The following is a 23,953-nucleotide window of genomic DNA, read 5'->3' as shown; positions in this document are numbered from 1 at the left end:
AATATAGATCACTGCAGATTTTATTCCAGGTAAAACAACCTTGTTTTTGGCCTGTGTTTGAGAACTTTGATTTTTTAATTTTGTTTTTCCCCTTCTTTACAACTGTCTATAAATCTTTTATATCAAGCACTTATAGAACACAAAATTTAATGGTTGTTTTTTAATTCTCACCTAAGGATATGTTTGTTGATTTTAGAAAGAAAGAGAGAGAAACATCAACATCAATTGGTTGTCTCCCATATGTGCCTGACTCGGGTTCAAGCCCACACCCGAAACCTCGGTATGTCCCCTAACAGGGAATCGAACCCACAACCTTTGGTGTACAGGATGGCACTCCAGACAACTGAGCCACCTGGCCAGGGCCAAAGTTTAGTTTCTTAGTACTAGTCCTGAATGATTAATATTGGTTAAAGAAAAATTGGATTGTTTGTGCTCTCGATGCCTTGGATCTGTACAAAACCTTTTTACCTTAAATTAGTAAGTTAGGAAATCTTTGAGTTTTTTCTTCCTGGCCCCTCCCTACACTTTTTTCCCCTTTGTTTCAGCTTCTGAATTCTTTTATCTGATGTTTTATTGTCATGCACTGCGCAGAAGGTTGGGTGAGAACATGGAAAGACATGGTTTCTGTCAAGTAGGGACATGGAAGTAATTTTAATATACTTTGAAATTTGAGATGATGATCAGAGCTAAACAGAGTGAAGTTGGCACTAGTGGAATTATTCTAATTTAGGGAAACAGTTTTAAGTCAGTTATGTGAATGATTCATGTCAATGTGTTGTTTTATTTAAATTATCTAGGACATCTTTTTATTTTGCTAGCATTTGTATACAAAAATCATCAGCACATTGTGTTTTACCTAATTAAAATTATCCTTTAGCATATTTTTGTGTTGGAAAATTTTGGAATTTAGAAAGAACAATCCTAGGCATCCTTGTTTACTCTGAATCCTACTTTTAGAAATTTTCTCTGAGGTGTGTTCCTGGTTCACAGTCAGATTGCCTTAATTCAAATTATGGTGCCACTATGTTTGAAACTTGACAAAAGCAAAGTTATCCATGTAATCTTACTCTTGTTCCTTTGAAATCTGGTAATTTCTTAAGCAGGAGAAAGTGAACTAGAATTGCTATAGACATGACACAGGATTTTATCTATGTAGTAGCCAATTTAAAATGATCATTGCTGGTACACTATAAGGAGTTACCAGCTTGTAAATACTTTTGAGATCACAACATTAAAAAAAGAAAGAATATAAAAGAGAAATGAACTCTGTAGCTCTATTTTCTTTTTTTGCTTCTACCAAATAAGAAATTTGTTCTTATTTCGAAACGTGATGACATCATGATAATCTGTTGTCCACATGAATGCCCCCCCCCCCGCTTATTGGGGTAAAAAGAAGGTAGAGAGTAGATGATTGATATTGGGGCAAGTTGTTTCTTTCTTTAAAATTACTAATTAAAATAATGGAATACTCCAGGCATATGAAGAAAGCATAAGGAAGATTATGGACTTAAAATGTTATGTGATTATTAAAACATTATGTGTATCCTTCCACCAGCCTGTCCCCCTTTCTACTGTACAGAGGTAACTATCCTGTGTTTGGTGTCTTTACACTTTTACTAAGTACATACAGATGCATTCCTAAACATAAACAGAACGGCAATACATTTTTTTACCTTCTTAAATTTCTAAGTGTACAGGACATTATCGTTAACTCTAAGCACAGTGTTGTACAGCAGATCTAGAACTCTCATCTTGCATGACTGAAACTATACACTCATTCCCCCTGACAGCCATCATTCCACTTGGAGCTTCTATGGGTTTGACTACTGTAGCTACCTCATGTAAATGGAAATCATGCAGTATTTGTTCTTCTGTGATAGGCTTATTTCACTTAGCATAATGTCCTCAAGGTCCATTCGGGTTGTCGAATATAACAGGATTTCCTTCTCTTTAAAGGCTGATGAATATTCATTGTATTCATATGCCACACTTTATTTATCCATTCATTCGTGGATAGACATCTAGGTTGTTTCCACTTCTTGGCTAATACGAATAATGCTGCAATGAACATGGGGTGCAAATATCTCTGAGACCCTGCTTTCAATTCTTTTGGATTGAATATACCCAAAAGTAGAATTGCTGGATTATAATAGTTCTATTTTTAATATTTTAAGGAACGTCCATATTGATTCCCCTAGTAGCTGTACCATTTTACCTTTCCTCCAACAATGCATAGGGATTCTGATTTCTTCACATCCTTGCCAACACTTGTTATCTGTTTATTCACTTATTTTGGATAATAGCCATTCTAACAGGTGAGACGATATCTCATTGTGGTTTTGATTTGCATTTCCCTGATGATTCTGAGCACCTTTTTATATACTTTTGGCCATATGTATATTTTGGTCTATCCAAGTCCTTTGCCCATTTTTAAATCATTTTGTTTACTTACTGTTGAATTGAATTGTAGGGGTCTTTATGTATTATGGATATTAACATGGCCATAATTATATAGTCATATGTAGTTTGCAAATATTTTCTCCCATTCTGTGGATTTTCTTTTCAGTCTGTGTTGACTGTTTCCTTTGCCATGCAAAAGTTTTTTAGTTTTATGTAGTCCCTCTTGTTTAGTTTAGTTTTTTTTTTTAGTGTCTCAGAATTTTTTTTAAATTTATTGTCACAAGTTTTACATATGTCTCCTTTTCCCCTGCTACACCTCCTTCCCCCCATCCATTCCCACCCCGGGCAAGCCCCCACCGCTCCAGTGTCTGTGTCCATTGGTTATGCTAATATGCATGCATACAAGTCCTTTGGTTGCTCTCTAACCCCCGCCCCCCCACCCCCCTGCCATTTGTCTCTGGATCTATTCTTGTTCATCAAATTATGTTGATCATTATATCCTGCATATGAGTGAGATCATGTGATATTTATCTTCCTCCGACTGGCTTATTTCACTTAGCATAATGCTCTCCAGTTCCATCCATGCTGTTGTAAATGGTAAAAGTTCCTTGTTTTTTCTAGTGGAGTAGTATTCCATTGTGTAGATGTACCACAGGTTTTTAATCCACTCATCTGATGATGGGCATTTAGGCTGTTTCCAAATCTTAGCTATCGTAAATTGTGCTGCTATGAACATAGGGGTGCATATATCCTTTCCAATTGGTGTTTCAAGCTATATTACCAAGCCACGGTTCTCAAAACTGCCTGGTACTGGCACAAGAATAGACATACAGACCAGTGGAACAGAACAGAGAACCCGGAAATCGACCCAAGCCATTATGCTCAATTAATATTTGCCAGAGGAGGCAAGAGCATACAATGGAGTCAAGACAGTCTCTTCAATAAATGGTGTTGGGAAATTTGGTCAGATACATGCAAAAAAATGAAACTAGATCACCAACTTACACCATACACAAAAAACAAACTCAAAATGGCTAAAGGACTTAAATGTAAAACAGGAAACCATAAAAATCCTACAAGACTCCATAGGCAGCAAAACAGCAGACATATGTTGTAGCAATATCTTTACGGACACAGCTCCTAGGGCAGTGGAGACTAAGGAGAAAATAAACAAATGAGACTACATCAAAACATCAACAAAACAACAAGAATGCCCACTGCATGGGAGAACATATTTGCCAATGATATTTCAGATAAGGGTTTAATCTCCAAAATTTACAGAGAACTCATACAACTTAACAAAAGGAAGATAAGCGATCCAATCAAAAAATGGGCAAAGGACCTAAATAGACACTTTTCGGAAGAGGACGTGCAGAAGGCCGAGAGACATATGAAAACATGCTCAAAGTCACTAATCATCCGAGAGATGCAAATCAAAACAGCAATGAGATACCATCTCACACCTGTCAGAATGGCTGTCATCAACAAATCAACAAACTTGACAAGTGCCTGCGAGGATGTGGAGAAAAAGGAACCCTCCTGCACTGCTAGTGGGAATGCAGACTAGGGCAGCCACTGTGGAAGACAGTATGGAGTTTCCTCCAAAAATAATTTTTGTTGCAAGATCAATCCCCGTAAACCTTTCCCGTTACGTTTTCTGCTAGGAGTCTTATAGTTTCAAGTCTTAACGTTTAAATCTTGGACCCATTTTGGGTTGATTGTTGTGTATGTTATACAAGAAGAGTCCAATTTCATTCTTACGCATGTATGTGAATATCCAGTTTTTCTTATTGAAGTTGAATGTCCTTTCCCCTTTGTGTATTCTTGGTGCCCTTATTCAAGATCAGTTGACTACATAGGCGTGGATTTATTTCTGGGCTCTCTGTTCTTTCCATTGGTCTACATGTCTCTCCTATGCCTGTAGCAATTTCAGAAGAGTAGCTTGAATTCACCAGTGAAGTCATTGGCTCTGGGCTTTTCTTTGTTGGGAAGTTTTACTGATTCATCCTACTTACTAGTTGTAGATTTGTTCTCATTTTCTATTTCTTCATGATTCTGTCTTGGTTAGTTGTATGTTTGTAGGAATTTATTTCTTCTAGGTTACCCAATTTGTTGGTATGTAGTTATTTATTATCTTTTTTTTATTTCTGTGGCATTAGTTATTATATCTGTTCTTTCATTTCTGACTTTATTGAGTCCTCTCTTTTTACGTAGTCATTGTCAAAGTTTGTCAATTTTGTTGATCTTTTCAAGAAAACAACTTAGTTTTGTTTATTTTTTCTCTATTGTCTTTCTAGTCTACTTCATTTATTTCTCCTCTGATGTTTATTATTTCCTTCCTTTTGCTAACTTTAGGCTTAGTTTATTCTTCCTTTTCTAGTTCATTGCATAAAGTTAGCTTGTTTATTTGGGATCTTTCTTTTTTTTTATTGTAGGTGTTTACTACTATAAACTTCTCTCTCAGTATTGCTTTTGGTGCATCCCATAAACTTTGGTATGTTGTGTTTTGTTTTCATTTCTCCCAAACTATTTTCAGATTTCCCTTTTGATTTCATCTGTGACTTATTGGTAGTTCAAGAGTGTGTTGTTTATTTCCCAAATGTTGTGAATTTTCCAGTTTTTCTTCTGCTACTCATTTCCAGTTTCATTCCATTGTGGTTGGGAAAGATGCTTGGTATGCTTTTAATCTTCTTAAATTTGTGCAGTATATGTTTTCAAACAAAATATAAATCATATTTGTTGAAAGTTTATAAGTTCTGGAACTTTTGAGTTAAATAAGATAAATGCCAAGATTCCTTTTTTTTATTAAAATTCAAGGCAATTAAACAAATATACTACACATGTATTCTGTGAAGACAATGTTTTCTACATCAGGCAGCACCTCATAGTCAACCTGGCTTGCGTGGTACCTGACTGAGCAGATTCTTTAAAATAGTCAATATCTGTACCCCTACTTTTTCTCTGATTTACCTTTTTTTATGGTAAAAAAAAAAATAGTACACAAAGCCTGTGGGGTATGAAGGGAAGTCTGCATGGCTCTTCCCCGTCTGAGCGGATTCTGGCAGTGGTATTTGCTAAGTGAAGAATGAAGGCTGGCTTGTCATGTGCTTTCACAGAACACCCGGGGCTCCAGGCCAGACCATTTAGCCTTTGTCTCTTTTCTTGCATAAGACTGCCTATTTTTCACTTCAAATGGAAGTGTTAGGCACTTCAGAGATGTTTGTTTTGTCACATGCATGCCATCTGTGGTCTCTTGGCATCTTCCGACAGGTTCCCAAATTTACCAAAGTGTCTGTTGGTCAGCGTCCAGAACGGCCAGGATCCTAGCCTGTGTGTGTGGGGTAACCAGTGCTGCAGCACACACTTAAAGGTCCCCTACGTGGTGCCGTGGGCTCAGTTTTTAAAAGTTTAAATAAACCCTTTATTTAAAATAATTTTTGAATTGAAGAAAAGTTGCAAAGGTAGTAGAGAGTTCTCATAATGTTCCTCACCCAGCTACTCCAATCGCTGACTCTTACATTGTTATATTTGTCAAAATTAAGGAACAAACATTGGTACATTGCTATGAACTAAAATCTAGACTTTACGCAGGTTTCACTAATTTTTTCCCTAATGTCCTTTTTCTGTTCCAGGATCTACCTGGCATATCACGTTACATTTTGTCATCGTGTCACCTTCATTTCCTCTGGCCTGTGACAGTTTCTCAGACTTGCCTTGTTTTTGATGACCTTGCCGTTGTTGAGGAATGCTGGTAGAATGCCCCTCAGTTTGGAGTTTTCTTATGTTTTTCTGATTATTAGGTTGGGGTTTTTGAGAGGAAGGTCACCGAGGTGAAGTGACATTATCATCCCACTGTGTGAAGGGAGCTGGAGATCGCCATGACTTACCTCTGATGATGTGACCTTGGTCACCTGGCCAAGGGAGCGTTTGCCAGGTTCCTCCACCGTCACTTTATCCGTACCCCCTTTCCCTACTCTACTCGTTGGAAGTAAGTCAGTGAGCACAGTGTAGACTCAATTTAAGACTTTTTTTGAAAATACATTTTAAAAATTGATCTCAGAGAGGAAGGGAGAGAGAGAGAGAAACATCAATGATGAGATAGAGTAATTGATAGGCTGCCTCCTGCATGCCCCACACTGGGGTGGAGGGTGGTGTCTAGCCCACAACCTGGTCATGGGCCTTGGCTGGGAATCAAACTGTGACCACCTGGTGCTCAACCACTGAGCCACGCCTATCAGGCATCAATTTAAGAATTTCATTCATTGTTCATTCTGTCTGTATCCTGTTGTATTTGAACCATGGCTATAATTTATTTCTGTACTCTGTATAAACTTTGTATTTAAAGCCTTAGGAATTGATAAAAATTGCCTAGGGCCCAAGAAGGATTTGGCATAGTTAGCTGTGTTGAATCTTTCCTCCAGTCCTTATATATTTGGTTTATTGGCTTTACTTTAGAATCTCCACACCCTGCACACTGCATCCTGTGCCTCTGGCCCACTCCGTGGCTCAAGTGGCTGCAGCTGGTGCATTATTCTTCTAGCATAAGGAAGCCTCATCTTTCTTTACTGTTGGGGAAGGAAGTTTAGCGTTAGAACATTTTATCCATACTGAATCTTATCTAATCAAAATACCAAAATAGGTTTATTCTAGTGAATTTGATGGAAGTTTTTCTCTGTATGAAATGGCCTTAAAGATTTATGAGTTTTTTAATGCTTTCTGACACATATCCTGACATCATAGCAGGTGGTTTAGCCCTCCACACACCTCTGCTACCTGTAAAGTAGCCGAACTTTAGAAGTTCAGATTACAGATTGCTCATTGTTTTCGTATTTTTAATGAGGTGAAATTCTCAATGAATTTGATTATTTTTGGCTGATTACTCTTTTGTGCTCAACTCAAATGACATGATTTGCATTTTCACTTCCAGTCTATTCCTAAATAAGAATGAAAGAATAAATTACTGTTTTAGCATATAATAAGATTGTTCTTGAAATTATAAATATAACTAGAGGCCTGGTGCACGGATTTGTGCGCTGGTGGGGTACCTCGGCCTGGCCTATAGGGATCGGGCTGAAACCGGCTCTCTGACATCCCCCGATGAGTCCTGGATTGCGAGAGAGTGGTTCTCAGGTGACGTGCCCTGAAATGGGGCTCTCTCTTCTCTGGTTCTGGGTGAGTCACCTGAGAACCACTGCTGCTAAGTCACCACAGCTCAGCAGCTCCTGCGTTGAGTGTCTGCCCCCTGGTGGTCAGTGTGCATCATAGCTACCGGTCAGAGTGTTTGCCCCCATTGGTCATTGGGCATCATAGCTACCAGCCAGTCAGCCGGTCGTGCAGGCTTTTATATATATAGATGTTGAATCATCATCTTATGTGCTCTAAGGTCACTTACTGTTTCAAAAAAAAAACCTAGTCAAGTTCATGATGCCAAAAATGACCAATTTTGCAAATCCACATTTGCAGACATTTAATTTCATCTGTAGTTGCCAACATTTCATTAAGGTGGACCAGTTAAGGTCTATTCCAAAACGTTAGAGCATCATGTTCCTTCTCATTAATGTGAACTTATTTAAGAAATTATTTTGCGTGAGACAGAGTATTTTGTCTTTGTCAGTGTTAGAATCCAGTACTGGGGGAAAAGTCCCCCCCCCCCAAAAAAAAATACATTCAAAAAAATACATTTCATGGTTTCTTGGTATGACACCTCAAAAACAGAATAGTGCTTTTCATCAGCCACAGGGGAAATCCTTCCCCTGGCCCCTCATTTCTGCTTTCAGTCACTCAACAGATTCTTAACCTCGTCTTGGGGATTCCCACATGTGCTAAAAGAAGCCGCCGGTTAAGTTCTCACATGTGTGAAGAACGTCGCGCAGTGTTAGTGCTGTACACGTCTGATAACCCCGTTGTGAGGGCCGTTCCGTGTCCTGTTAGTTTTGTCATTACTCATTCTTTTTTCTAAGTGTGCATGTGCGAGGTTGGGAAAGGCCGAGCATGGTGGAACGAAGTATAAAAAATCAATTTGTTCTCAGGTAGGTCAAAGGCCTATTAAGCATCAGCCCCCTGGCTGTTTCCTGGCTCTTTTTTCTGCAGTGAGCAAAGAAAACGACCGGGCTCCCGAGGCAGGAGGCCCGCACCCGCCCTTTCTGCATCAGGGTGCCCTCCCGGGAGCTGCAGGCCCCGTGCCGCACGCGCGGGCGGAGTCAGGCATGTTTCCACTCCTCAGACCTGGCAGGGCTGCCTCCCCGCAGCCACTGTTCATTCGGTTTCTTGAAGTGATCTTTAAAAAGGCGATCAAGGTTGAGCCGTGTTGGGGGAAATATCCTGGGATGAAGAGCCATGGCCTATCGTGTGGAAGTACCAGTAGAATACTCGGAGAAAATCCGTCAAAAACCACCTGTGTGGACCACCTGGGCTGGGCCCGGACCTTCCTGAGCTGCTGGGAGAGGATCCATGGCTTCTGTGGGGACAAGGTTACATGTACATGCCTGTTAGCTCAGTCTCCCTGTCCCCCCAGAAACATGGGGGACACCCCACCAGCAAACCCCTGCCACCCACTCCCTGTACCGCCCTGCAAGCGCACTTGCAAAGTTTAGTACCAAATGGAAGTCTTCTTAAGTGACAGGAAGGCTGGTAACTGGTAGAGAGAAAGCAGAGTCCCTGGGTGTCTGTCTGCCTGGCCTCCTTGCAGCGTGATGCCAGGCGTCAGTGGGGTGTTCCTTAGGACCGTGCTCCAGAGATGGGACCGTGCTCCAGAGATAGGACCGTGCTCCAGAGATAGGACCGTGCTCCAGAGATGGGACCGTGCTCCAGAGATGGGGCCGTGCTCCAGAGATAGGACCGTGCTCCAGAGATGGGACCGATGGCGGCAAAGGGCCGGAGCGAGGCTGTGTTTCCCTTCAGGCATCGAGAAGTCCTCCAACCCCCACCCACAGCCAACACACAAACAGAAAATAGTTTCTCTTGAATTTGCCTGGTTCTCGCAGGCCTTTACATCTAAAAAAGCACTTCATGTATTTTCACGAAAAACTGATTTTTTATGTTCTTATGCCAAGACGATTCAGCGTTGTAAGGATGCTTTACAATTGTTGTCCTGCTTTTATTTCCCCCCTTTGAATTTTGCTTCTTCTCTAAAATCCCCTGTATTTTTCCTCTGGTTGTAAAATTTCCAGAAATTTTACATTGAAACCACCGCCTGTTTGCCTGTCTGTGATTTTCAGTGGACTCGAGCCAGTCCTCGTGCCCCTGCTCTGTGCTGGTTGCAGGGGAGCGCCCCGTGGGCTGCCTCATGGACCCCAGTCCAGCCCTGTCCTGAGGGAGGCTGTCTGCAGCACCAGACTGCATCTTAGGGACGGTTTCTGGGCTGCGCAAGGATTATCTGTTCCAGTACTGTGTTTTTTTTGTTTTTCCCCAGCTTTGTCTCTCTTTCTAACACTGTGATCCAGAAATCACAATCTTAATATCAAGCTATCTTACCTGTTTTTGATTTAGTCCAAACTCAGAGCATCTAGAAGTGGGGTTGACTCCTACCCTAAGTTAACATTAATTCTTTAAACAAACATTTGTTACATGCACATTTCTTAGAAATGTGTTTTCATTGACGAGAGAGAGAGAGAAGGGAGAAAGAGAGAGAGAGAAACATTGATGTGAGAAAGGCATTGATTGGTTGCCTCCTGTACACACCTCAGTCGCGGATGGAATTCACAACCTGGGTATGTGCCCGGGCTGGGAATTGAACCCACAACCTTTTGTTGTAGGGGACAGTGCTTCAGCCAACTGAGCCACCCAGCCAGGACCATTATGTGCTCATTTTGAGGCAGGTTCTGTGATGAGATGGGGGTATAGCGATAACAAGGCCAGTGCCGTCTTCAGTAAGCTTCTAGTCTCCTGAGATACAGGGCGTGCAGTGGGGGTGCCGTTCGGATCGAGAAGCAGCTGGGAGGGCCTGCAGCTCTGACACTCAAGGCCAGTCGTTCCAGAGGAACTGACAGGACCAACTTGAGGTTACGGTTTGTTAAAGAAAATTTCTCTAACAGTTCAGTTATGAGTATGTGTCAACGTTTTAGTACAGTTTTTGCAGTGCAAGGAAGAGGCCCCTGGTGGATTCACTCTTGGTAGGGACGTATTATAGGAGAAAAGAATGATTAAATCATCATTAAAAGTCTTTACACTCTAACTTAGAGTTGACAGTCAGCTGGGTGGATGGTAATGAGTTCTCCGGAACAAGTCTTAGTCTTCTTAAAGTTCATTAGAAAACTGCCTTAGAAAACAACACATTTCATCTGGGATGCTGCTGGTTTCTTCCCACTAGGGTAGCATGAATTGGAGAGCAGGCAGCTGGCTTCTCTGCTCCAGACCAGGATCCGGCCAGTTTTCCTCTTACAGGTTCAAGGTCACAGTGGAGTGCAGTGAAGTTTCCAGGTGTCCGTGGGGGCAGGTCTTCGTAACCTCAGCCGAGAGAGTTTGGAGATTTTATCCCCAGGGCACTGGGACCCGCCCAGAGGGGGTTTTAAAGCTCAGCATGGGCCCTGCACTAGCGGCAGTGAGGTTGGAGCCGCAGGGAAAGAGGGTGGCAGAATAGTGTCATTGTCCCGGGAAAAGGGATGCGGGCTCTGAGTGCAGCCTGTCTCTTCCTCTGCCTCCAGTCTTCCCTCCCCCTCCCTCACGGGAGCTGGAGTGGAGTGTTATAATTTAGATGATGACTGTTCTTACCACAGTAAAAGAGAGATTAAGTTCTTAAGAGGATGATGAAAAGAAGGTAGAGGAAGCAGCCACGCTGAGAGAGCTCAGAGAAAGGAGTCAGGGCCCTTGGTGGGGGGAGAGGGAGGCGGGCTCTGCCTCTGCCCTGGGCCCAGGTACCCCGCCCGCTCCACCTCCCGCTGGTTCCATCTGCATCCTGAGGTCCCAGAGGCAGTTTCAGAAAGCAGGTGCTGCAAGGTCCCTTCCTGTCGGCTCAGAACCTGCTCCAAGCCACCTTCTCCCCATCCTGTTCTCTAAGCAGGCCCAGGACCAGCCCAGGTTCGAAGGAGCGGAGAAACAGATTTCACCTTGTGATGGGAGGACAGTCCCTGTCTCACTGCAAAGGAGTGTGGACAAAGGGAGGCATTTAAAAACACACAAGCAGTTTTAGAACCGTGGAATCACCTGACCCCAGCCTTGGCCTTGAGGCTCTTGTCCGTCATTCCTGCTCTAATTTACTGCCAATTACATACGATTCTGCCCTTCTTCAGAAATCTGCCCGGCTGAATCCACTGCAGCCTCCGTCAGTGCATGTGCGGTGGTTAAAACAGACCCTTCAGGGGGGCCCTTGCCCCAGGTTGCACACCTGTTGGCATGTGGTGGCCTGTGCTGCTTTCCCTGTCCCGGTTACGGGTTCCGGGTTCCGGGGCAGAGGTGTAACCAGGTTGCAAGAAGCGTGAGGAAGCCTGACCTCAGGGTGGGTCTGCAGAGGCTTGGGAGGTCACGTCCTTCGGTTCGCCTTCCGTGTCCCTGTGGTCTCAGCGTTCCAGCGTCTTCTCTGTTCTCTTTTATTGTAATGTGTAATCACTGTCTCGCCAACATACTGCCCTAAAAACAACACTCCACGATGATCTGACATAGATTATATGGGCATATTTGAGAATATGCATTTCTCTCCTGCGCTCGGTGTGAATAGATCATTGTCTTCAACTTTTATTCCAGTTAGAAACCGACATTCCAAATGAATAATTATTCTCATTTTGCTTTTCTAATATCATGTAGGTTGCAAAAATATCTGCCTCTAAGAACTCAGGAGGACTTACTTGTGGGAGCAAAGGAAGGTAGTGAGTCATACCTGCAGGCTTGGCAATGAGAGTTCATTTGAGCCTCCTCATCCAGTCAGGAGGTTTCCTAGGCAACCATTTATGCAGCATTAAAAGATGAGGAACTAAGAGAGATGTACGTGGATGTTTTAATCCTCAGATGCAGTCCCCCTTGTCAGATTGAGATCTCAGTGTTCTTTTTTCATTTAAAATAAGTAAATAAAAAGCTTAACACTTAATTGTAGAAAAGCGCTATTAATTACGACGTGTGTGTCGTGCTTTAGCGTTACCTTCTGAATACTCTTTCTCTGATGGGAATGTTCCTGCACGTTAACGCCGGCTCACTTGGGAAAGCAGGAAAGAAGCTCCTGCTCCAAGTGATTTCGTTTGGCTGCGAAGTTATTTGGAAAAGCAGATCATCTTTTCGGGAGCCTGCATGAGTTTGTGCTCATCAGTGGACATCCCAGGATGTGGAGAAGTTTATTAACCATTTGTTTGTTCTCTCAGTGCTCAAGTTTATACTTACCTGTCCCAGTGGTTTAGTCATTTTCTTCTATCTTAGACGACTGACACATACATACCGCCTGGTAGGCTGGCCGGCCGGCCATGAGTAGGAACGAGGGACTCTTTCCCCCCAGTCGACGCAGCCAGGATTCGCTGAAGGTTTTCGTCGAACTCTTCCCTCCCATCCTTTTTATATGGGCTTCTGCTTGGGTGTCAGCAAGCACATGCCATACATTTCCATCCTGTGAAACAGACACTCCCAGACTTTGTGTCACATGGACTTGCCTGAAATTCTACTGTAGTGAGGAAGGTGGCTTTTCTTCATGCACCAGGGAAAGAGGAGAGTCCTACTAGTTATCGGACAGAAATAATCTGAAAAGAACCAGAATATTAAAATATTAGCAGTGCTACTTTTACAGAGGGTTACGACCCTGGGTCAGGTGATGGGAAGAAATGTGAAACACAAGATGAAATACGGAAAACGGCCAGCTCCCTGCGCTGAGCCCCTGGGGGCTTTAGGAGCATTTGGGGCTTGTGGCCCCAGTTACTGGAATTTTCTTCTGAGCGCCCCCGTTGATCCCAACAACGCTGAGACTCTCCTGCGGACCTGCGGCAGATTAAGTGGGGGACTTTGCCGTTCAGTTTTGTCCTCCTCCGCGCGACCCCCCACCCCCCCTCCCGGATCTGAGGACGAAATGATGGGAGCAAATCCTGTTCTGGAGCCAAGGCTCTGGATGCTGTTTTCTGTAGCCAAAGTGAGAAGTGTTTGATTCTTAGACTCGGTGTATGTCAGTGCGCTTCATTCTAAAGGGGGCCATTTTGACACCGACAGTTAGTGATATTGATGGTGCAGTTCTACCCTTAATTCTAACTTGTTTCATTTAATTACATATTTGAAATGCCAGGCTATAATTTATGAACGGTCATAAGTTATTTTTAAACAAGGTGGATTATAAACAGGGTAATACTTTGGTTTTATCATTTTATTTTTGGTAATCCTCAACCCAGGATATCCACCCCTCCCCCCCCCCCCCCCCCCACACACACACATTGATATTTAGAGAGAGTGGAAGAGAGGGGGGGAGAGAGAAAAAAAAACCCCAACAACATCGATATGAGAGAGGGACATTGATCGGCCCCCATCAGGACAGGGATCCATCCTGCAGCCCAGGTGCGTGCCCTTGACCCAGAATTGAACCTGAGACCCTTTGTGGGGGCCAACGCTCTAACCACTGAGATCAGTGGCCAGGGTGATTTTTTTAAAAAATATATTTTACTGATTTTTTACACAGAGGAAGGGAGAGGGATAGAGTGTTAGAAACACCAATGAGAGAGAAACATCGATCAGCTGCCTCCTGCACGCCCCCTACTGGGGATATGCCTGCAACCAAGGTACAGGCCCTTGACCGGAATCGAACCTGGGACCCTTGAATCCGCAGGCTGAGGCTCTATCCACTGAGCCAAACCGGTTAGGGCTACTTATCATTTTTAATACCTACACTTTTGTGAGATAAAAAATGATTTGTTAATGGACCTGTGATGTGCTCATTCACTGAGTTTCTCCCATTTGCCAGTCACTGTACGAGGCATTGGGGATACAGAGATTAAGATCTTGTCTCTGTTTTAAACGTGCTGACAAGTCCAAAAGGAGAGACAGTCAAATAAATATTGTCATGAGAATAGAAAAAACTTGTGTAATACTTACCATACATGCCAGGCACTGTTCTAAGTGCCTTCTAGACATTAATTTTAACTTGTGAATGGATACAAAAGCCCTGTAGGTTGCTACTATTATTTTCTCTATTTTCCATATGAATAACTTTAGGCCCAGGGAAGCTAAGTGCTTGTCTAAGGTCATAAAGCTTGTTTTGGTTGACAAGCAAATGTATTAAGTGCATTAACAGCTGTTCAGGGAGTAGTACTCTGGCAGAATAGGGAGCATCCATCTGGGAAAATGGGGACTAGAAGGGTGGCTATCAATGCCGTTTTCCCAAAGGAGACAATACCTGAGCTAGTCTATTCAGAGTAGAAGAGCCATAAAGTACTTATTTAGCAACACAAAATGCTGTGTCATAAGGGGATTCATTGGTTGAATCGGTGACAAAATATTGGGCGACGAGAGAGTAAAAAATATACCAGATCCCTGAGTCTTTAATATAAAGACAAGGAAAATAGATTCCCATTTAAAGTCAAACTTTTGGTTCCAGTTGGTGTAAAGTATGATAGAAACTTGGCACTTAAAGATTCTAACAGAAATGATTAAGTTCCTTATACTCTGCAAGCATGTGGGTAAACCGTGACCCCTTTTAAAGGTGTTAAGGTGAGTTTCCCAATCACTGAAGATTTTATCTTTGGAAACCTGTAGCAATCTATAGAAATAATCTAGTATTTATTTTGTTTAAATGGAGGGGAAAGATTTATTTACATTGTTCAGATTAAAAATTGGCAGGAACCTATCAGGTAGGTTAGCTTTATCATTACAGAGATACAGAATTACTCAGAAGTTAGAATTGGTGGTGCCCAACTTCCACAACCCTGTAACAGGGAAGGTGCTCTTTCCAGCATCAGCCATGCCCATAACCATCCTTTGCCCCTGTGCGACCATTATCTGCTGGCTTTCTCATCACTCCCACTGCCCACTGACACCTGTTCTCCACCTGACCCACGTCATTGGATGAGCCACTTACTTCCCTGACTGCGTGAGTTTTGGGCTTCTCATCCCCTGTGACCTTCTCCCCAGCTTCCCACTCCCTAGACCTTGTCTACTCACGGCTCAGATCAGTCAGGCAGAAATTGCCTGTTTGGTCTCACCCACCTGTCCGTCCTCCTCATCCCTCAGAGTTACACCCCACCTCTCCTTTGATTTCACCAAGACGGCTAGTCTGCTGACTCCTTTGCACTGTACCTACCCATCTGTTCTTTCCTGTCTTCATATCCCTCCAACTTAGACTCCATGGACCAGATTTTAAATCACTCTTTTGCCAAAGTCGTACACACCCTGACCAGGTTGTCCCTTTTTTTGCACCTGGGCTGCTGGGCAGAGTTGAAGAAAATCATACAACGGAGCAAATTGGTACCTGTTTGCATAAATACGGGGATTGCCAGCACTGGGCAGTAGTTGCACCACGGTACTTGGGTTGCTGTCATTCCGATTGTTCATAGTGACCGTTGCTAAGCTAATTCACCCTTCAGATGCATGATGCTCTCCTCCCCCTTACTCTTGTCAGATGGATTCCTGCCGCAGGGCTCCATCCCACCTGCTGCTGAGCCTCCTCTGTCCCTTGGCAGCCACCCGATGACCTCCTGGTTTTTCTTCCTTCGCACTGCCTGAGTCATTTTTGCTGGTTTCACCTCTGTCAAACTGACTTTCATCAAAAGGCAAGTACTGATGTCTGCTCTCTCTTTAAGTGCAGTGAAACGTGTTTTTTTTTGGTGCTTCTGTCCTTTGCCTGCTGCTGGAGGAAAGCTGGAGTTTATTGCAGGGTGGCACGGCCCCCGGCTCTCCCGTGCTGTGCGCGAGCGTGCACGGGCCCCCCTCTGCATCTTAGCTGGATGCTATGCCAACCCGTGCCCAGCAACCATGTTCCTTGCTGCTGAGTCATTTTGCACTCTGCAGAAATAGTCCCAGAGGGAAAGGTTTGATTGGCATCTTTCAGATTAGAAGTGGGCAGGAATTTCCCAGATAGATCAGCTTTATTATTACTGTGTTCTAAAGTGTTGTCTTCGGTGGGGCTCACTGGTGCCTTTGCGGATTCTGGGTTCCCTCCTGCCAAGTTAAGCCTCAGATGTGCTCAGTTCCATGCCTCCCTGTTCTCACTCTGCGATGCTGGTGGTGGCTTGCTGCCCACTGTCCTGTTGTCCTTGTAAATGCTGCCCCCCCCCCCCCACACACACACACACCTGCTGCCGTGCGAGGCTCTATATTCCTTTCAGGTTTTCCCCTCTTCTCTCCTTTTGCCACATCTCTTCGGTTGGCTTTCACATAAAAACATGGATAGCTAGTAGACACTATTCACTGGTTTATTAACTCTTCTGATCCAGAGCTGGACACTTGGGGATGCCGATTGTGAGAACGACACTCTTCCGGTGATCATAAGAAACATCAAATGGTTATAGTAATTCTAACACATTATCATACATACTATTCAAGTCCATACCGAGCATTTCATATACGTAATTTTATATAACCTTCTAAAAATCCTGTAAGATTGTTGATTGTATCCAATACAACAGGGGAGGAAACGGAGGCTCTGAGATGGGAAGGCATTTGCTCAGTCTCTTAGACAGCAGGCACACAGTGGGACCACAGTCTCCGTGTGGGCTGCAGAGCTCATGCGCTTCACTGCTGTGACAGTTTTTCTGCTCCCCCACATCTTTCAGAGGGCGGGCCACGAATAACAGAATTCAAGACAAATAATGGACTATCACATGGACTATTAGCCTCAGTGAGGCGTTGGAGAATTAACTAGGTAAAAGGTACGTGATGGGGTGTTTTTATTCCTCCATTGGTGTCAGTGTGATTGCTGGAAGGCGGTATCTTTCTTCTGCCTGAAAATTATGCTGCCTTTATTCAGTTTATAGTGCATTTGTTTGCACCGTGAGTCTCCTGTGTGACATATTCTCACCAAGTGACTGCATTTGCCCCTCTGTTACCTTCTTAAGAGCCAACTTCAGGCTTACACCTTAAAATACTTCACCGTGGGTTTGACATTTTAAGTGCTTTGCATCTGAAAGAGGACGATGGGAACTACTTTCTAGATCACTGGGAGTAGTAGTTTAACTTTAATGGCCCGGTTAGGTTGTACCTGTCACCGTTAGCTGGGACCCGCACCTCCGCTTTTCCCCGAGGAACAGGAGCTGCTCAGGCCCGCTGGCCTGGCTTCCGTTCTGTTGGGAGAGCTCTGTTTCCCGTGCTCTGCTCTTAAGGGTTCCTACCCTCTCCCACTTCGGCTCCTTTTGTTTTTATTGTTTTATTCTAGACAGAAAATTCACAGATTATTTTGAGAGACTATTTTGAGAACTATTTATTTATTCAGTAAATATTTATTAAGCTTTCCTCCCAGCCAGGCACCATTCTGCCGGCTGAGGATAGGGCAGGGCACAGCACCGCCTCTCTGCCATGTCAAGCGTTTGTTCGGAGCAGGAGGCACCCAGTCAACGTGACCCAATGCCAGATGATAGGAATCGCTGTGAAGGAAAGTGCAGCCGAGGAAAGGGATAGGGAGAGATGGGAAGGGAAGGGCTTGTGGCTGTTTCGGCTAAGTCATCAGGTCTTTCTGAGCAGGTGAACTTGTGCTGCCAGGACAGAAATACCATAGGCTGGGAGGCTTAACAACAACAGACATTTGTTTCTCACAGTCCTGGAGGCTGGAGGTTGAGATCGGGGTGCCAGCACGGGCGGGTCCTTGGTGAGCGCCTCTTCCAGGTTTCAGGTGGCCGCCCTCTTGTGTCCTCACACGGAGGAGAGAGACCATCTGTCTCATGTCTCTTCATAAGGGCACTAATCCCAGTCACGAGGGCTCCATGCTCATGACCTAATCGCCCCCAGAGGCTCCACCTCCAAATTCATCGGGTGTTAGGGCTTTCCTGTCTCCTGGGAGAACAGCATGCAGTCTGCAGCACCGAGTGCAGTGCAGAGGTTCCCGGCACGGGGAATTGCAACGTGGAGGCCCGGAGGCCCTGAGCTGAGCCTGTGCTTGGCACGTCCGAGGAACAGCTCTGTGGCCCCCGCGTTGTTGCGGGAGCAGATGGGCAATGGAGGAGAGAGCATTTGGAAGTGAAGTTGGAGGAGGAGCTCAGGGTCCCTGTAAGGCCCTAAACTGACAGCCAGTTTAGATTTGATTGCCGGGGAATGGGGAGCCTTTCTGAGCAGGGGAAAGTTGTGTCAGGAGTTTTAATTTTAGATAGACACTTTGGATGCTGGGGGAGGGGGCCGAGGTGGAAGCGTGGTGTGGTCTAGCTGAGGGGCGGGGTTGGTGGCTGAGACCTGGTTGGTTGGTAGCAGTAGGGGTTGGCAGAGGTGGTTAGATTGGGGACTTTGACAGTAGAGTTGGTGCAGTTTGCTAATAGATCATTTGTGGAGTATGAAAGAAAGAAGAGCCAAGGATAACTCCGTGATTTTTAGACTGAGCAACTAGGTGAAGGAAGGTGCCATTTCCTGAGATGGGGAAGAGCAGGATGAGTGGCGTCAGTAGGGGAAGATGTTGGTAGGTGTTCCATGAAATGGACTTTATAGTCAAACTAGTGATCCAGTGCATGGATTCGTGCACATTGAAAGGAAATTAATTAGAAGGTGGCCTGAAGGGCAGGACTGGACGAGATGGGCTGGACACCCCCTGGAGTCAACCTCCCGTGTTCCCTCCCCAGCATCTGCGGAGTGAGCGGGGTCCCTCTGGCAGGTGGGGTCCCTTGGCCTGGCCTGCGGAGATCGGGTGGAAACCGGCTCTCCGACATCCCCCCGGGGTCCCAGAGTGCGAGAGGGCACTCTGCAAAGTTGCTGTCGTACAGGGCGTGGAATGCAAACGCAAGTGTGCAGTAAACCAGATTCTGGGCTGACAATGCCCCAGCAACAACATAACGCACGGCCGAAGGTGGAATCGTGAGAGGTCCCTCCTCTCTGGTTTCGGGGTGTGTCACCCAAGAACCGCTGCTGCCAAGTCACTGCATCTAGGCAGCTCTTGTGTTGAGTGTCTGTCTCCTAGTGGTCAGTGAACGTCATAGTGACCGGTTGGATGGTCAGACACTTAATATATTAGCCTTTTATATAGAGAGATTATATATATAGATATGTTTTGGAGACATGGTTCTAGAGCAGCCGTGGGCAAACTATGGCCCGTTTGAAATGAATAAAACTAAAAAAAAAAGACCGTACCCTTTTATGTAATGATGTTTACTTTGAATTTATATTAGTTCACACAAACACTCCATCCATGCTTTTGTTCCGGCACTCCGGTCCAGTTTAAGAACCCATTGTGGCCCTCGAGTCAAAAAGTTTGCCCACCCCTGTTCTAGAGCATGGTCTGGACTGCTGGAGTAGACGTCACCGGATATGGGGAGAGGGTTAAAGAAAACCATTTTCCTTCATCCTTCTGTTTTTATCATCTATAAAGAAAACTCTGCATCCAGTAAGCAGTCACTTTCAGTTTCACCCTCCTCCTAACCTGGCAAGCACCTTAACCTTTTTATGGGGTACAAGAAAGCAGCTTGATTGTCGGTGAATTTTCACCTTAAGAGGTAAAAATACTATCAGTATTCCCATCAAGGGCTCCTATATGATGGTGTAATACATTAGAAATGTCAGCTAATTAATTTAGTCCAACCAGTTGTCAGTTTAGTCAAACAATTGGTCTATCATTTCACTTGACAGCACTCATAATGCTCGGACTGGTTCAAATAGAGTCAACCACAGTGGCTGGGTGAAGCCAGAGCCATCAAGGATGCATTCAGTTTCCTGAGGAATTTTCTCGCCACTGTGGACAAGGAACATGGCAGTTCCCCACAGTGCTGTAGGCCAGTAGAGTGTCCAGGGAGAGCTCCTTAGGGACTAGGGACTAGGGTAGGAAACCGCAGAACAAGATGACAAAATATTGACAGAGAACAGCTGAAGAGCAACAGGTTTTACAGTGTCACTCAGCACGGGCAAAGATGACTTTGTTAGGGAAAGGGAGCTAGTTGGGTTGAGAACAGGAAGATGGGGTGAGGGTGCTGGGCCATTGTACTGTGTTTGAGTATTAGAATGTTGCCCCCCCCCATCTTTTTCGAAAATATTTTTGGGGGACTTTTTAAAAAAATAGATCTTTATTGATTTTAGGGAGAGGGATAGAGAGATAGAAACATTGATGAGAGAGACATCATCGATCAGCTGCCTCCTGCACGCCTCCCACTTGGGATCAAGCTCACAGCCCGGGTATGTGCTCTGATTGGGAATCAAACCGTGACCTCCTGGTTCATGGGCCAATGCTCAATCACTTAGCCACACTGGGCTTGGTTTTTTTGTTTTTTTTTAGGTAAAATTCATATAACATAAAGTTAGCCATTTTCAAGGGAACAATTCCATGGCATTTAATACGTTAACCATGTGCGACTACACCTCTGTCTAGTTCCAAACATTGTTATCACCCGTACAGAAAGCTCTGCGTCCATTAAGCAGTCACTCCCTGTTCCCCCTCCTCCTGGCCCTGGCAAGCACCTTAACCTTTTTATGGGGCACAAGAAAGCAGCTTTGATTGTGAGTGAATGTGCAGGCTGCCTAGGACCAAGGAGGCTTGTTTTGAGGATGCTAGCTTACAGGCACTGTGGAGCCTTTGGGAGATAATCAGGTTTATATGAGGCCATGAGGGTGGGGTACTCATGATGGGATTAGTTCCTTGTAAGAAGAGAAAGAGTCCCACTTCTAAGAATATATCCTAAGAAACCAGAAACACCAATCGGAAAGGATATATGCACCCCTATGTTCATAGCAGCACAATTCACCATAGCTAAGATCTGGAAACAGCCTAAGTGCCCATCAGTAGATGAATGGATTAGAAAACTGGTACATCTACACGATGGAATACTATGCTGCTCTAAAAAGGAAGGAACTCTTACCATTTGCAACGGCATGGATGGAACTGGAGAGCATTATGCTAAGTGAAATAAGCCAGTCAATGAAGGAAAAATACCACATGATCTCACTCATTCATGGATAATAGAGACCATTATAAACTTTTGAACAATAATAGATTCAGAGGCAGAGCTGCCTCAAACAGATTGTCAAACTGCAGTGGGAAGGCCGGGGAGGGTTGGGGGGCAGGAGGTAGGGGGGTAAGAGATCAACTAAAGGACTTGTATGCATGCATATAAGCATAACCAATGGACATAAGACACTGGGGGATAGGGGAGGCTAGGGGACTGTCTAGGGCAGGGGGATAAAATGGACACATATGTAATACCCTTTGTAATACTTTAAGCAATAAATATAAAAAAAAGAAAAAAAAAGAGAAAGAGGGATGGAACTCGTCCCCCTCTCCCATATACGGACACATGGAGAAGACAGCTGTCTGCAAGCCAGGAAGGGAGCCCTCACCAGAATTCGACAGGCTGGCACCTTGATCTTGGATGTACGGCTCCAGAACTGTAAGAAATGCATTTCTGTTGTTTAAGTCACCTGTCTATGTCTATGGTAATTTGTTAAAGCAGTCTGGTTGACTATAACAGCTTTTTTAAAAAATATTTTTTTTTTATTGATTTCAGAGAGGAAGGGAGAGGGAGAGAGAGACAGAAACATCAATGATGAGAGAGAATCATTGATCGGCTGCCTCCTGCACATCCCCTACTGGGAACTGAGCCTGCAGTCCGGGCATGCTCCCTTAACTGGAATCAAACCCGGGACCCTTCAGTCTGTAGACCAACGCTCTATCCACTGAGCAAAACCATCCAGGGCACAACTTTCCTTTTTATTTATTTGTTTAATGAGTGATCCATGCCCATTATACAAAACTAAATGATGAAATCGAAGCAATTTAGTGGTGCATACAATTTAAGTAAAAATTTATCTTCTTCCCTCTAATTGTAACCCCTCTGAGGTAGCTGTTTTAACAATTTGAGATTTGTTCTTCTAGACCTGTCCCATCTAATAAGGTAGCCATTTGCTGCTTGTGGTGATTTAACTTTAAACTAATTGAAATTACATTGGAATACATATTCAGTGCCTCAGTCAGATGAGCCCTTTCAAGGCGCAGTAGCCGTATGTGACTAGCTGCTATCCTGCTGGACAGTGTAGAACCAGAGCATGTCCATCACTGCAGCACGGGCTGCTGCACAGCACTGTTTTAGATGAATCCTGTTCATACCCAAACATACGTATGCATGTGCACACATGTGTGCGCGGTTGCCATAATATTGTATATACTCTTCTGCAGTTTGTTTTTTCATCTAACAGAGTCACTGCTAATTTAGTGTGATCCACAGGCAACATCATGCCAGGAAAAATTTTAAACAGAGGGCTTAATCAAACGGAGTTTTAGTAAATTAAAGCTATTTTAATTTCAGATTTTAGAGGTAATGGCAATATATCTTTAATGCTTGTTCCAACTTGAAGCAGATTATTTTTGGAAATAGTCCACTCAGCCTTGGGTATGTTAAGAAAGAAGATTCAGAGATCTTGAGCTTAATTTACTGTGCTTACCGTACATACTCAGACACACATATTTTTATTGTTTTTGTATTTTATAACTGGGCTTTTAATTTTTTTTTTCTATCTACCCATCATTCAGTAGACAAGCACTAGTAGCCACCAGCACATGTGGTTATTTAAATTACGATTAAGTTAAGTTAAAAACTCAGTTCCTCAGTTGGACTGGCCAGTTTCAGGTGCTCATTAGCCACAGGTGGCGGGGAGCGTGCTGTGGGGCAGCGTGGCTGTGAGCGTTGCCACTCGAAGAGGGTTCTCTCGCACAGCACTGCTCTGAGAGCTGTCTTCACACACATTCTCACTGAACGCAGGGCGTTTTCCACAGGTGAGGTGAGGGTGGGGGCTCAGCGGAGGAGCACGTGCCATAATTCCTGGGAATGGGTAGAGAGCTGCTCCTTCATGCCCTCCCCACTCCAGGTCCTGATCCTTCCCTTGGAAGATGCATGTCATATGTTGAGGATTAATGTTCCGCAGGAAGTTAATCACGGGAAAGAAAAATGGCTCCGATAGCTTTTCAAGGATAGAATGTTACTTGAAGTGATAATTGGTGATGCGCACGTACCTGTCTATAACGGCAGATGTTACTGCTCAGTGTGGAATAGGAAGTGTTCAGTAACATAAGTTACAATGAGTGCTGACAAAAAATTAAAATGACAAAATAATAGAATATTGGAAATGCATCTTTTTGTGCAAAACAGGATGTATTTATGTTAGTACATAATCTGCACGAATTTACAAGAAACAGTAGGAGTCGTTCTGTGTGGAAGGGAATAGTGTGAGAGGGAGATACGGGTAGAACAGAGAATGACTTTTTCACTGAACAGCCTTTTCTTTATGTACCTTGTAACTGTGTGCTTGTATTACTTAGTAAAAAAAAATCAATCAGTAAAGAAGGGAAAAATAAAACACATCCTTAAAATGTGTGCAGGATGCAGAATAGCTTGTTTAGAAGGTATAGGCTGCTTGGGACAGAAATAATTATCCAGTTGAATAAGAGCCCAGGGCTGACAGAGGTGTCATGTGACCACCAGCTGACTCCTCAGCAGGCCGCCTGGTACGCCAGGATGGAGGTAAGCACACCATTTCTTACAGGCTTGTT

General features: G+C 44.1%; 1 long non-coding RNA gene across 1 annotated transcript in view; it reads left to right on the top strand.

Annotated features, from left to right (window-relative positions):
- LOC308527107 overlaps positions 1-23,953 on the top strand; it is a 140,255-nt gene that overhangs the window by 9,888 nt on the left and 106,414 nt on the right. The window contains exon 2 of the long non-coding RNA XR_013996596.1: positions 15,911-16,061. This is a non-coding gene — a long non-coding RNA (uncharacterized lncRNA). The remainder of the gene's footprint in view (positions 1-15,910; positions 16,062-23,953) is intronic.

Source organism: Myotis nattereri (genome assembly GCF_964212035.1).
Source record: "Myotis nattereri genome assembly, chromosome: 11".
NCBI classification, from domain to species: Eukaryota; Metazoa; Chordata; class Mammalia; order Chiroptera; family Vespertilionidae; genus Myotis; species Myotis nattereri.
The sequence above is the reverse complement of the archived record's forward strand: the minus strand, read 5'-3'. Positions and strand labels throughout refer to the sequence as shown.